At 40.1% G+C, this 15307-nt stretch overlaps 1 long non-coding RNA gene across 1 annotated transcript; it reads right to left on the reverse strand.

The window, feature by feature from the left end:
* Nucleotides 1-2068: 2068 nt before the first annotated feature.
* On the reverse strand, nucleotides 2069-2827 carry LOC131230833 (uncharacterized). Its single transcript, XR_009164104.1, has 2 exons — nucleotides 2458-2827; nucleotides 2069-2284 (listed from the first exon to the last, which is right to left on the reverse strand). It is a non-coding gene; the product is annotated as an uncharacterized LOC131230833 (long non-coding RNA).
* Nucleotides 2828-15307: the final 12480 nt, after the last annotated feature.

Raw genomic sequence — 15307 nt, forward strand, 5'->3', positions numbered from 1 at the left:
TAGATATTTACTTATTTTATACCCTTGTCCATTTCTTACATAGTATACTCATTGGGCATGTGAAGCTCTTGCCATGTTTTCTCTCATTTTCCGTGAAGCTATTATTAAGCCCACTAAGAGCACCTGAGGCTTAGCCTGCTTTTTAATTTTATGCTCTTTTTTTTTTTAATTTCAAATTGCAATATTAGATGGATAATTGTATCTTTTGGATTCTAGAGAATTATATGACAATATAGCGTGACTCATGCATATCCATGATGTACGTCTTGATCTAGGGACCCTCGTGTAAGAACAACATAAAAATCAGCTTAATCCAATGTCTCAAGGCCCTATAAATATATATTTCTTATATCATAGAATGCCAACTCTTGATAGCATTATGGGCCAATGAAAATATAGATTCACATCATTTTTAAAACAAAACTTTATTCTAACTAGTCCATTTTTGTGAATGATTCAGATCCTTCATTATGTGTGATAGCATCTACTATACCAGGAATATCAATGAACCCAATTATTGCAATTGCTCAGGATACCCTCTTTTAGCTTCTAGGGTCTATTTCTTAGTTCAAGATCCCTTTTACTAATTGGAATAAAAGAATTAGTAGATCTGTTCCGCCCAAAATGGAAATGGGCTGGGGTTATGAACTTATAATCATGGAATCGACTCGATCATCAGATTTTAAGTTCGTTCCACACCGGACCAGACCAAAATAGGGTTATGTACATTCATAAGGGTTATGTACACTCTCATTATGAGAAGGGGTCATTCAAGCATATGTAAATAGATACTATGTTTACATATGGATCCCTACGTCGTTACATTCCATTTAGGATTAGGAATAGGCGTAAAATGGACCCGCTTTTTACATATCTATCGTTGTTTAGGTACCATATTAACTTCTTTGGACTTCGATTGAATCGAGAAATCGGTTTGATTGTACATCTTTTTGATATATATAAGGTATCCTCCGGATAATTCAAATCGAAGCAATTTGATGTCCGACTCGGGCCTATATGACATGACCGATCGATGATCTGATCTGATTGTCTTACAACTTATCAAGCTCAAGCCTGACCGGTCGCGGCCCAAGTTTCAGACTGAAATCATGGGCTAGAGATATGCTGGTCGGCCCAACTAGTGAGCTATATATATATATATATATATATATATATATATATATATATATATATATATATATATATAGGGAAAAGGTACTATACGCTCGACCTTATGGTAGCACTCCGTAAGGTCGACTGGTGGCAGCCGGATGAACGTTGGATTTGAGTTTAATGGGCTGATCTGTCCATTGGACCACTTCCCGAGATCCTCAATGGCTGAAATTTAATATGTACGGTTAATTTACGGCCCTCATCTCATGTATGAAGTTTCGAACTGATCGGATAGCGGGAACCATATGATCTTGCATGCTGGACCCTTTTCGGCCCCTTTGGCTTGCTTACCTCAGATCCCAGGCGTGTAAAATCTTCATTATTGGTTCTCTGGAGTCCATCCCGTGCTCTGGAGACTTTGGATCATGAAATCCATGCCTTTAACATCAATTTTCAATTAACGCTCCTGACTCCATCCTGTAACAAAAATACAATTAAAATACTCCATTAAGCATTATCATATACGTAAAATCGGCTAACTAGGGTCCGATACACACATCAGTTGAATGGGATGGAACACAGAAAGGTGGCCCACCTGCATGGTTGCGACAGAAATACCTACCATACCATTGACAGTTTTCCTTTTTTCTCCATTGAATGTGGACGGTTGTTTAAACTCTCTATTCACAGGCCCCAATAAAAGCAGTTAAGATCACCCGACAAAGGAAATTGCTGAACCATGTCCTATCCATCACAGGCTTCACCAGATGAACAGTCTGGATCAGCAAAAGGTGGGCCTATCTATAAAGTTACTGTGGGAGAAAATACACAATTCATTCTGTTGAGCATCGTGTAATACCTCATAATACCCCATTCGTCAAACAGGTCGAAGATCATCCATGCAATTCAAAGGGCATATTTTTAATCAAACTATCTTCAATCAATAAAATCAAAATCCCCAAAAATGAATAAGATTCCATCACGTAACTAATTTTCCGCCTAAAATATGGAGCATATTTCAATCCTACGCATTCCAATTTGCAAATTTCACACCCAATCCAAGAAACAATCTTCTACACAGAAATAATTTGCACGCATTACAACAGAAATCAATATTCCACTTCCGTCGATTCTCTCAATTTCCATAGGATTGGATCCGCCGCGGCAGCAGCTGATAGTAAAAACAGAAAAGGCCTAAAAATCCATTTTTTGAGCAATCATCATCCACGATCTAAAGAATCAACCGACCAAACTAAAACCAACGATTGTGATTCAAAGCTAGGAAGAATCCAGATTTCAAATGTAAATCAATCTTCTCGAGAAGAATCTGATGCGGTTACAGACCTGACAAGAGGGCACGTTTGGAGAAGGCCAATCGCAATCGTCTTCATCGTCGTTTTCGATTCCTTGGAGGGAGTCTCGATCGGATTAGTAATCCTGCTCGTCGTCGCTGCTCATCGAATCCGCCATCGGAGAAAGAGGGAAGAGAGAGAGAGGCTACACGGGGCGTCGGGTGACGGATTGAGGGAGAGAGGGCCGCTTGCAGACGTTTAGGGAGAGAGAGAGCCGGACGGACAGGGTAAAACAACCTTTTAAGCGGCCGTGTACGTGCTCGACCTTACCATAACCGGTTTCACCGGTTTTCTTCCTTCGAACTGCGCTTAAATCTCAACCGTTGGTTTCAAAAACTCAAATCCAACATTCAACGTGCTGCCACCAGTCGACCTTACGGAGGGTTACCGTAAGGTCGAGCGTATAGTACCTTTTCCCATATATATATATATATATATATATATATATATATATATATATATATATATATATATATATATATATATATATATAAACAGCTACACGCTGCACCAAACAGCGTGCAAATTGCACGCTGTAAGGCAACAACATGTAACCGTTGCAGCTGCTTGCTGCAGCGTGTGGGGTCCCCTATAGATCCCTCCTTGATGATGTATTCAATATCCACGCCGTCCATTTGAAGCCCCAGATCATTTTAAGGCGTGAAAACAAAAATGAAACAGATCAAACCCTCAATTTGACCACACCGTATGAAACAGTGGAGATTGACGCCTACTATTGAAAATCTCTGACCCACTGTGTTGTCTGTGATAAATCCACCCTTCCATCCACTATTTTCCAGCTCATTTTAGGAAATGAGCCCACAGGTGTAGCAAATCCAGATCCTGGGTGGGCCACATCATAAAAAATAGTGGAATGACGACCTCCACGGCCCACACTTAACACCTTTCTTGGACCTTGGGTCCTGCACGCCGTGGAGCCCACCTTGATATGTATGTTATATCCATGCTGTCCCCACCAGTGGCAGCGTGTGGACCCACTCGCCATGGGGCCGATATAATGTATGTGTTTTATATATGTTGTCCATCCATTCTGGCAGCCCAAATGGCCCACCTTGTTGCATGTGTTGCACATGAGCACTATTGAAACCTTCTTTAGACTCATCTAATTGTATGTGTTGTATATGCTTGATGCCCATCAATTTTCGCAGCGAATGTGGCCCACTTTGATATATGTATTCTAGGGCCCACTTTGCATATTCCTTGGGCAGCGTGGTCGGTTGTATGACAAGGCCCATTTATGCAAAAAAATGGAGCCATTTCAAGGCCCAAATGGACCAAAATTGTGAGCTAGTGTGTACTACATATGTAAAATATTATTCTTTTGACAGTCCAAGGGGGCTTCAAGTGTATCTTTGATGGCCATAGCCCCTGACTTAGTGGAGCCTAGTCTTATGATGCTATGAATGTTCAAGTCATGATCATGGACCACACTGACGGTTTGGATCACCCAGATGGATGTTTGGGCATGTTGTAGACTTGAATGATGATACTTGTAACATGATTAGTAGTTAGATGAATGTGATATGGTTGTAAACTAAATTTATGGACATTGGGCACTTGAAGGAATTGCTTTTGAGTATGGGCTTGGGGCTTAGGCAAGGTCATTGAATGCTAGAAAGAAAAGAGATGAGAAATATGAGCTGAAGGGCAAGTGAATTAATATAATCGATTGGCCTAATAAGTTACTTTGTGGAATGCGACATGATGAGATTGAAACGGTGTCTTGCATGAACATTTAGACTTTTGCTTGGATTTCATTCCTCGGGGAAATGACAAGGGCTAGTAAGATAAGACTATACCGGCCGATGGACTTCGGTTTTATTCAATCATGTGTGAATGACAATATGCTAGCATAACTTATGTGATGGTGTTACATCATATTGATTTGATGATATATGTGGTGGCCTCGTGATGGTCAGTTAGAAGAAATGGTTGAATGATTTGTGTTGAGGCCGGATGGCCAGCTTATATGATATTGTCAAGAAGAATGAGAAAGGTGCACGGTTGTCACCCCGAGCATAGATCTCATAATTAGAGACATCTATACTCCAAGGAACACGTTTAGGCTGATACCAACTGGGTCCTCTTCTGTCGTAGGCCAGGTGGGGGTGGGCATAGTAGGGTTAGGCACAAGAGTTCATGTACACTGCCAAGACTAGAAAGGAAAGAGATATAATGAGCCTACCTACCATTATGTGCCGGGTTGAGGATGAGGGTAGAGGTATTTTATTCCAACTGTTAAGGCCAGGTAGTTGAAACAAATTTGATTCCTCCATTGTCTAGCATGGGCTCGAATGGACAAGGGATTGATGTGCCCAGACTTGACTATTTGGAAATGTGTTCCACACTTGTGCGGAAAATGTTGGGCTGCATTTGTGTGGAATGATTGAAATCTATGTAAGAAAATGACAATTGTTCAAAGATATGTTGTATAAAGGAAGGTAAGTTAGCATTTGAACCATGAGTCAATTTGTACATTACTCGTTCGGGTTGGTAGATATGCATTTAAAAGAGGATGTGCTTATTCATAGTAGCTAAGATTTCGGTTATGTATGAGACTAACCTATGATTAGGAGTTTAATTAACACCTTGAAACTAGCTATCGAAATTAGGTATGAGACTATCTCGGTTAGAAGTTCTTTATGCTAGACCCCATAACCTAAGAACCATACACTACTACCCTGATCACTTCGTATATTGATTATATTACTTATTATAATATGCTCATCGATGATAACATGCTTAGATGTTTATTTGTTTTATACCTGTGTTCATTTCCTATATGGTATATGTTGCACAGCACGTCAACAACGCAGTGAACCGAGATCCAATCTCTGGTCTCACCCACAAACGATAAACAAGAAGAAATATAAACTAGAAAAGAATCAAAGCATACCAAACAAACCACAAGACAAGATATACGTAGAAAAACCCCAAACAAGAATAAAAAATCATGGATGCAAAATTCCACTATGAAGAAAAACAAGGATTATAAGGCAATATACTGACCTCTCCCTTGAAAGTACAGAGAAAATCCTTTGCCCACACCTTGGAATAACTCTCATAATACCTAGAAAAGCCCTAGGGACCCCTATTTATAGTTTAGGCAACTCCCCTTTCGTACCTCTGCGAAAATCGACTTAAAAATCCGCAATCCACATCAAATTCGGAAACCAATCTGCGTAACCTCGACTGGTCGAGCAAGCTGCTCGACTGGTCGAGCGGACCCTCGACCGGTCGAGCATGGGCCACGACCGGTCAAGCACCTCAAAACCCAAAACTTGATGCTCGTTGGACTTTGAGTCGAGTCAGCCCTTAACTGGTCGAGTGGGCCACTCGACCGGTTGAGCAGGGCACTCGACTGGTCGAGCAGCCCCCAAATGTGGCTCCACATCTTAACAATCTCCCACTTGGAGACGTATCGTACCTTTGTCTTCTTCATCCGGAGTGCACCACCTCCCCGTCTTCAAGCTTGAAGACCAATCAAAGCTTAACAGAGCTTCAGCTTCTCCGTTGACCGCCTTGGTCAGCATATCCGAAGGTTTCTCACTTGTATGAATCTTCTCCAGAGCAATCGATCCATCTTCTAGTAACGAACATATGAAGTGATATCTGATGACAATATACTCGGTCCTTGAATGAAAGAATGAATTCTTAGCCAAGTGTATTGCACTCTGACTGTCACTGTACATCTTACAATCTGTTTGCTTCTTACCCGACTCTTGAAATGAAACCTTGCATCCACACCTTCTCCTTGCACGCTTCTATAGCCACAACATATTCTGCTTCCGTTGTACTGATAAATACTATCTTCTGTAACTGAGAGACCCAACTAACTGCAGTACTACCCAAAGTAAAGACATAACCTGTAGTGCTTCTTCTGCTGTCGATATCTCCTGCCAAATCTGAATCTACGTAACCTTGTAGCTTAATTTTCGATCCCCCATAGCACAACCTTATATCCACAGTACCTATCAGGTATCTAAGGATCCACTTCACAGCTTCCCAATGTTCCTTCCCGGGGTTGTTCATGAACCTGCTAACAACTCCCACTGCTTGAGCGATGTCTGGCCTCGTGCTCACCATAGCATATATGAGATTCTCAATAGCTGACGCGTATGGGACTTTAGCTATGTAGTCCTGTTCCTCCTGCGTCTTTGTACCTTGCGCCTTAGATAACTTGAAGTGGTTGGCTAATGGAGTGTTAACCAGCTTAACACCTCCCATATTGAATTGATCAAGTACCTTGGCTATCTACTCTACCTGTGACAAAACTATTTTCTTATTTTCCTTATCACGTTTTATCCTTATGTCTAGGATTTGTTTTGTAGCTCCTAAATCCTTCATGGCAAATTCTTTAGACAATTGTCTTTTGAGATCTGAGATGTCCTTCATGTTTAAACCAGTCACAAGCATATCATCAACGTATAGAAGAAGGATGATGTACGACGTATCAAACTTCTTCAAATAACAACAATGGTCTGCATGACATCTCCTAAAACCGTTTCCCGACATGAAACTATCGAACTTCTTGTACCACTGCCTCGGGACCTGCTTCAGGCCATATAGACTCTTTTTCAGTCTACACATCTTGTTCTCCTTTCCTGGTGCCACATATCCTGTCGGCTGATGCATATATATTTCTTCTTCAAGGTCCTCATGAAAAAATGTTGTCTTAACATCTAGCTGGTCTAGATGTAAGTTCTCTGTAGCCACTATACTCAAGACCATGCAAATCGTAGACATTTTCACTACCGATAAAAATATTTCAGTGAAATCGATACCTGTCTTTTGTTAAAACCTTTTCACAACCAATCTGGCCTTGTACCGTTTCGAACCATCGTGCTCCTCCTTCAGTTTGTAAACTCACTTGTTATGAAGAGCTTTCTTACCCTTAGGTAGAGTAACTAGCTCTCATGTACGATTAGACTCAAGAGAGTCTATCTCATCATCCATGGCCTGCTCCCACTTAATCCGTGTATCTGACTGTAATATCTCTTCAAAACACTCTGGTTTACCATTATCTGTCAACAGTAGGTAATGTAAAGAGTGTGAGTATCAGACCATGGGTCTCCTCTCCCGAGTAGACCTTCTCACAATCGGTGTCTGTGGCTCTACCTCATAATACTCCTGTGCATGATCATCCTTTAGCACTGTAACACCCGTGTCCGGTAACTCTTCCAACTCTACGAATTCTTTCTCCTCGGCCTTATTTTCCTGCACACTGTCCTTATACATCACTTTTTCATTGAAGAGTACGTCCTTTCTTCTGATGATTTTTCTATTTTCTGTATCACAAAACCTTTAGCCAAAATCATGCTGCCCGTAGCCTATAAACGTGCACCTCTTGGACTTCGCATCCAGCTTGTTTCTGTGCTCTACATCGATGTGAATATATGAAGTGCAACCGAACACCCTGAGATGTGCAAGGTTCACTTCTTTCCTAGTCCACGTTTCTTTTGGTAGCCCACCATCCAATGGTGTTGAGGGACTTTTATTGATGAAATATGTGGCAGTATTCACAGCATCTGCCCAAAACGTCTTAGGCAACCCTGCATGTAGTCTCATGCTCCTAGCGCGCTCAAGGATGGTCCTGTTAATGCGCTTAGTCACACCATTCTGCTGTAGTGTCCCTGAAATCATTTTCTGATGTTTAATTTCATTTGCTGCACAATACTCCTCAAATTTCTTATCACAGTACTCTCCCCAATTATCTGATCTGAGACATTTTACTGTTTTTTCTATCTCGTTTTTTACTATTATTTTCCACTTCTTAAATACATCAAATACGTCAGATTTGTACTTTAAGAAATAAACCCATAGTTTTCTACTAGCATTATCAATAAAAGAAACAAAGTAATGTCAGCCACTAAGAGATGATACCTGTGTTGGTCCCCACACATTAGTGTGTACAAGATCCAACAGATGCGTCTTTGGAGCGCGTCCTGTCTTCTTGAAACTTACCCTCTTCTTCTTGCTATACACGCAGTCCTCGCAAAATTCCAAGTCAATAGACTTCAGCCCCAGTAACTTCCCTTTTGACAATAGCACTTTCATCCTTTTCTCACTCATATGTCCTAACCTGTGATGCCATAACTGCTCATTCACTCCAGTTGATGCGACTGTGAGTGAACTATACAATCCTGAAGTCACGTATAAAGTACATTCCTTCTTGCCTCAAGATATCACCAAGGCACCTTTTTGATCTTCCAGGAATCACTGGTGAATGTCGTCACATAACTGATATCTGTCAACTGCCCCACTGAGATCAAGTTACGTTTCAAACTTAGTACATGTCTGACATCCTTCAATTTCAAAGTCGTTCCGTCTTTCTGATTTACATGAATGTCTCCCTTTTCAACGATACTGCACAGCTCATCATCACTCAGGAGACTCTCCCGAAGTCACTTGACATATAATTACGTAGAACTTCCTTACATTAAGTGACATGAAATAAAGCACCCGAGTCTATAACCCAAGACTCATTCATCGCATCAAGAGAGAGATCAACACCTCTATGTCACTCTCTTCAGATAGATTCACTGAATCCTTTCCGCCTTGAGAGTTTCCTTCTTATTTCTTGAGCGCCCTGCAATTACGTTTAATGTGCCCCTTCTTCCCGCAATGCCAACACCCGTCTTTGTCTTTCAGTCCCTTGGACTTCTTCCTTGACTTAGAACGTCCGTATTTATTGCCTCCTTTGTTCAGCGATCTTCCTCTTCTTTCAATGTTTAGAGCATTTCCTGAATCCTCTGAAACTCCTGATGCCTTTCTTCTACATTCTTCGCTAAGAATTAGATCGGCCACATCATCAAATTTCAGCTTTGTCGACCTTGAAGAATTGCTCACAACAATCACCAAACCATCCCAATTGTCTGGCAGACTGGACAAGATCAATAATGCCCTGAACTCATCCTAAAAAATAATGTCAACGGATTCCAACTAACTCATGACTGTATTGAACTTGTTTAGATGTTCAGCTACGCTCCCACCATCTGATATCTTCATGTTGAATAGCTATTTGATAAGACGAACCTTATTAGACGCTGAGGGTTTTTCATACATGGTGGTTAGGGTTTCCATTAATTCTTTTGTAGTTTTCATCTTGGATATATTGAAAGCGACAGTTTTAGACAGAGAGTTGGATCGTTCCTAAAGATTTTCGATCCAATAAAAACTATTCATCATATGTCATCTTTTCTGGTTTCTTCTCTTTTCCTCTTAGAGGAATATAGAGGTCCTTCTGATACAAATAATCTTCCATCTGCATCTTCCAGAACGCAAAGTTTGAACCATCAAACTTCTCAATTCTAGTCTTCCCTTCTTCCGTCATCTCTCATAATAGAACTAAACTAATAGCTCTGATACCAGTTGTTGCGCAGTACGCCAATAACGTAGTGAATTGAGATCCAATCTCCGGTCTCACCCACAAACGATAAACAAGAAGAAATATAAACTGGACAAGAATCAAAGCATCCCAAACAAATTATAAGACAAGATATACGTAGAAAAACCCCAAACAAGAGTAAAAAATGACGGATGCAAACTTCTACTATGAAGAAAAACAAATATTATAATACAATATACTAACCTCTCCCTTGGAAGTACAGAGAAAACTCTTTGCCCACACCTTGGAATAACTCTCATAATACCTAGAAAAGACCTAGGGACCCCTACTTATAGTTTAGGCAACTCCCCTTTCGCACCTCTGCGAAAACCGACTCAAAAATCCGTATTCCGCATCAAATTCGGAAACGAATCTGCGTAACCTCGACTGGTCGAGCGGACCCTCGACCAGTCGAGCATGGGCCACGACCGGTCGAGCACTTCGAAACCCAAAACCTGATGCTTGCCGGACTTTGAGTTGAGCCGGTCCTCGACTGGTCGAGTGGGCCACTCGACCGGTCGAGCGGCCCCCAAATGTGGCTCCACGTCTCAACAGTATACCCACTAGGCTCATGCCACGTTTATTAAGCATAGTTGGAGCACCTAAGGCTTAGCTTGCATTTCTATTTTGCGTATTTTTATTTTAAAAGATTGAGTGTAATATTGGATGGATGATTATATCTTTTGGATCTGGATGTGCTTTGGATTTATGGGGATTGTTGGGATTATTCATGTTAAAATAGATTAATTAGCTTAAGATAAAATATCTCAAAAGAAACGAAAAGAGAAAAGAAGAATATTCCATTATTATAAACTAGATTTGGAGTTCGAGGTTTTGTGAGCCCATTCGTCAAGTTTGGTACATGATAATGAAAAATTAGAAACACTTTACCATGAAAAACTAGGTTCACAGTTCGAAAACTTAGTAAGCCCGCTCGCCATACTATAGGCATAACATCATTGCACCAAAAAAAAATAAAATTACCCCTATTGGTGCCGGATTCAAGAGTTGAAAAGTAACATTTCTGGTTTCCAAATAAATGTGTGACAACCTGGTATATGATCTTTCAAAATATATGGACGGCTTAGAAAAAATACATTTATCACGGTGGGCCCCACAGAGACCTTGATAGCACCGTTTGTCTTTAGCCAGGTAATGATAGGGGTAGTACCCAATCCGTGCCCCTTGCAGTGCGTAAAGAGTTAGAGTATCATGCAATTCCACTGGATCATTTTCTTGGACTCAGATTACTTAGCGGAGAACATAAACTTGGGTGATGGGGTATACATGTAAAATCTCTGTGGCCCCCACTATGATATGTGTTTATCCATGTCGTCTATTCATTTTTCAAATCAATTTAGGGGATGAGCTAAAAAATTTGGGCAAATCTATGTTGCTAGCAATTCAATCAAACATGGTGCCACACATGTGATCGGGTGCATGCATTCAAAATTTGTGTGTGATTATGATGTGTGGGCATCCCAGAATCTACTTGACTTAATGTTTGACTGAACACTATGCTACCACATTGAGACTAATTAATTAGACACTGAATGTAGGGATCAAACTATCCTCTTAACCACCAGTTGTGATTAATGACAAAGCGATATATGAAAGTGTGGGGATTAGCCCTTCCGAATGGATTCTTTTTTACCTTGTGTTTAAGGACTTTTTTTTTCACCAATAAAAATAATATATACTTCTTAAAAGAATAAAGATAAGCAAATAAATAAATAAAAAATAGTTGAACAATGCCAATTTCATTAATTGAATATGCTGCCCATTACAATGACAAAGTACTGAAAGTAACCTAGAGAAATAAACAATCGAGAGATAAATTAAATCACTAACCCGCCTATCGGAACCGATGATCAAGGAGAATGGTCAGCAAAATGTGACTAAATAGGTGTGATCGCCTAAGTAAGAACTCAGTTGATCGAGATCCAACAACTTAGGGTTGAGGATTTTTAATCTACTCCTAAGATACTGTAGCGGTAGACTCTAGACAGTAGTGATTTATGTTAGAGCTAAGTTAAGCTATGTTAAGAAAGTGAAGGATAAATTGAAAAGTAAAGAAGATGGATGTTGTATTTGGCGTAGGGCCTCAAGCTCTTCTTCGTATGCTCCTTATATATATTGTCGAGGTGGCAAAACCCTCTATGGGTTTCCTTATTGATCTTGAATCTTCCGCGTAATCAGCTTGTAATCCTAATAGGAAAGACTCTAGATGAATCCGAGATTGCTCGCTTCTCGGATCTTCTTCTTGTATTTGATCCCTCTATGTGAGATCTTTGTGGCCCATTAATTGGATTTGGAATCAATATCGAACCACCTCTTGCATTTGACCCTAGGTCCACTTCCTTGATGGTTTGGAGTGCTAGAGGGGGTAGATGGGCTCAATCCACCCAATACCGATCTATTATCAGACGAGTCGGATCTTTCATCGGGCTCTCCCATTCTCTTAATTTTGATTATTATATGAAGAGGGGCCCAATCTACTAGTGTGTCCATATTCTCTTGATATGGGTTTGAACCATAATCAAAATTTCTTGGATAAGAGTCTGATCTTTGGAGATTCGAAACTTTCTCGAATGTCACAAACTCTTTGAGTGTCCCTAGGAAAATATTTTATTTTATAAGGACCGTGAGAGATGGCCTCACCAATGTATCATATCCTAATCTGTGATAGGATATGTTCTCTCGGTGGGTCTTTTAAGACATGCCGGGCACAATGCCTTATTGATTGGCTCGCTAATTGTGGCCACATGGCATGTGATGGTCCACTCCCTAAAAGGCATGCGTAAAGGTCCCTTAAAGGCAACATAAGGGTATGTGGCACCGCATTAATAACGAAATGTGTAACTCCAAAGTAAGATAAACTAAAGATATCTTCGGGTGCAAGTATGATTTTCATGAATATCAAACCCATATTGTCAACACGTGAAGTCTTCATAATGGTCTACGTTAAGGTGCTAAAAATGGATGTAAACAAACTAAAGCTCAAATAGAACACACCACAGGAAGGAGTGGGGATTGAATGCCTATAATTGAAAACTTCTTGGCAGTTACAAAAGTTTTGATCAAGCTAATATTTGTATTTTACTTTCACCTGTGTTCATATGACCGTTTGAATAGGTTGGGTTGCAAATAAACATAACGGTGGGTCTAGAAAGGTTTCAACGGTGGCGTCATTATCCCAGTGCTTTTTATGTCGTGGTCCACTTGAGCTTTTGATCTACTTCATTTGGCTTGTGCTGTAAAATGATCTTAGAAAATGAATGGATGGGGTGGATAAAACGCGTATCACGGTGGAACCCACCCAAGCCACTCCACTTTGCTCGCATGTAAGGTTTCATTGGAAACCATCACATGCTAGCAAGATATTATGAGCGCAGCTTCAGTGGATCCCCGGATCCATCGAGGTGGGTGGATCTTTGACTTTGGACATATCATTTTAGGGCATGAAGAAAAATGAAGCAGATCAAAATTTAAGGTGGACCACACCACAGAAAACAATGGTAATTGACCATTAAAAGCTCTTTATGGGACATAAAAGTTTTGGGTTAAGCTGACATTTATTTTCTCCCTCATCTAACTCTTTGTGAACTTATCAACAGGTTGGATGGGAAATAAATATTCTGGCTGGTGCCCAAGAAGTTTTTAATGGTGGGTATTCAATAACCATTATTTCATGTGGGATGGTCCACCTAAGATCTGGATCTACTTTAGCGATCCATAGTGAATGATAAACTTTGGGGTCACTTTTTGACAATCAAATGGTGTCCGAATGAGATGATTTTAAAATCATTTAAAATTTTATCAAAATATCTTTTTAACAAGCACAATATCACCCAAATTGAATATGTATCGATGGAGTTACGATTGCTTTCTTGGAATTGGTGGCCTATAGTGAATATTTATGATTCATAGTGAAAATATCGGCGATCTACAGTGAATATTGGTGATCCGCACTGAATATTGATGATTTGATCCAAGTGAATATTGACGATACACACTGAATATCGACAATCCACAATGAAAATATCGATGATCCACACTAAATATCAACAATCCACAATAAAAATATTGGTGATCCATAATGAATATCGACGATCCATAGTGAAAATATTGGTGATCTATATTGAATATCAACAATCCATGGTGAATATCGGCAATCCATAGTGAATGTCGATGATCCACACTAAATATCAGTAATTCACAATAAATATTGATGATCCACCATACAACATTCATCCACTACGATATACTTTTATCTTAACATTATTTCATTATAAAAAATCATTCAACATTCATCACATTCATCCATTACAACATTCTTTCACTACAACATTCTTCCACTACAAAATTCTTTAATTGCAACATTCTTCAATTACAAAATTCATCCATTACAATATTCTTCCATTACAAAAAATTATCCATTACAGTATTCTTCCATACATCCCTTTCACTGGCTCCCACCATTCATACCCCCTAAAAAAAAAAAAAAAAACCTAAAAATTTAGGAAAAGGAAATATGAAAGAATGAAGGAAGAAGGAAGAGAACTAAAAAATACTATCTTTCCTAGGGGTGTACACGAACTGACCTAGCTCTGTTAGCTCGCTCGACTTGACTCGAAAAGGCTTAATTCAACTCAGTTCGAAGCTGAGTTCGAGTCGAGTCAAGCTGATTTTTTTAACTCGAAAATGAGTTCAAGTCAAGGTCGAGCTCGACCTAGCTCGACTCGACTCAGATCGAATCCAGCTAGAATTGAACTCGGATCGAACCAGTTCAGTGACTCGATTACTTTGCTATTGATGTTGCTCACCAAGTGTTTGATGAAATGACTCAACAAAGTGTGGCTGGTGGCAAGGAAGGTATGTACATGAAACAAATACCATTTTTTTCTTGGTTTTTATGTTGCTTAGAAGGTGTTTGATAAAATACATGTAAAACCATTGCTTATATTTTGCAAACAATGGGATTTTGAAGGTGTAGTCCAGGTGTTTGTGGATATGCTACAATGGCGAACTCAGCTTAATCTTGGCTCGAACTCGGCTTGAATTGGCCCGAGGTGCTGACCAAACCAAGCCGAGTTGGCCAGTCAGGCTCAAGGACCGAGTCGAGTTCGAGCCGAGGTCAACTAGTGGCCGAGCTGAGTCGAGCTGAGGCCAGCTCGACTTAGTTCGACTCGATGTTCACCCCTAATCTTTCCTTTCACATCCTCCTCTCCTCCCTTGAAAAAAACTAAGGAACGAAAAGAGAAATAACTAAATGACTCTTGTGCGGCAAGGACCCAATGTTTTCAACCCATCTACATCTTATGTAGGGCCTACTTGGTTGTCGTGAAACAAATTCAACTCATCCACATGTAAGGAGTTTTAATTTCATGTCATTGACTTAAGTTTGACAGCAAAACTCATCGCAAATGGACCA

Source organism: Magnolia sinica, chromosome 17 (genome assembly GCF_029962835.1).
Source record: "Magnolia sinica isolate HGM2019 chromosome 17, MsV1, whole genome shotgun sequence".
NCBI lineage: Eukaryota > Viridiplantae > Streptophyta > Magnoliopsida > Magnoliales > Magnoliaceae > Magnolia > Magnolia sinica.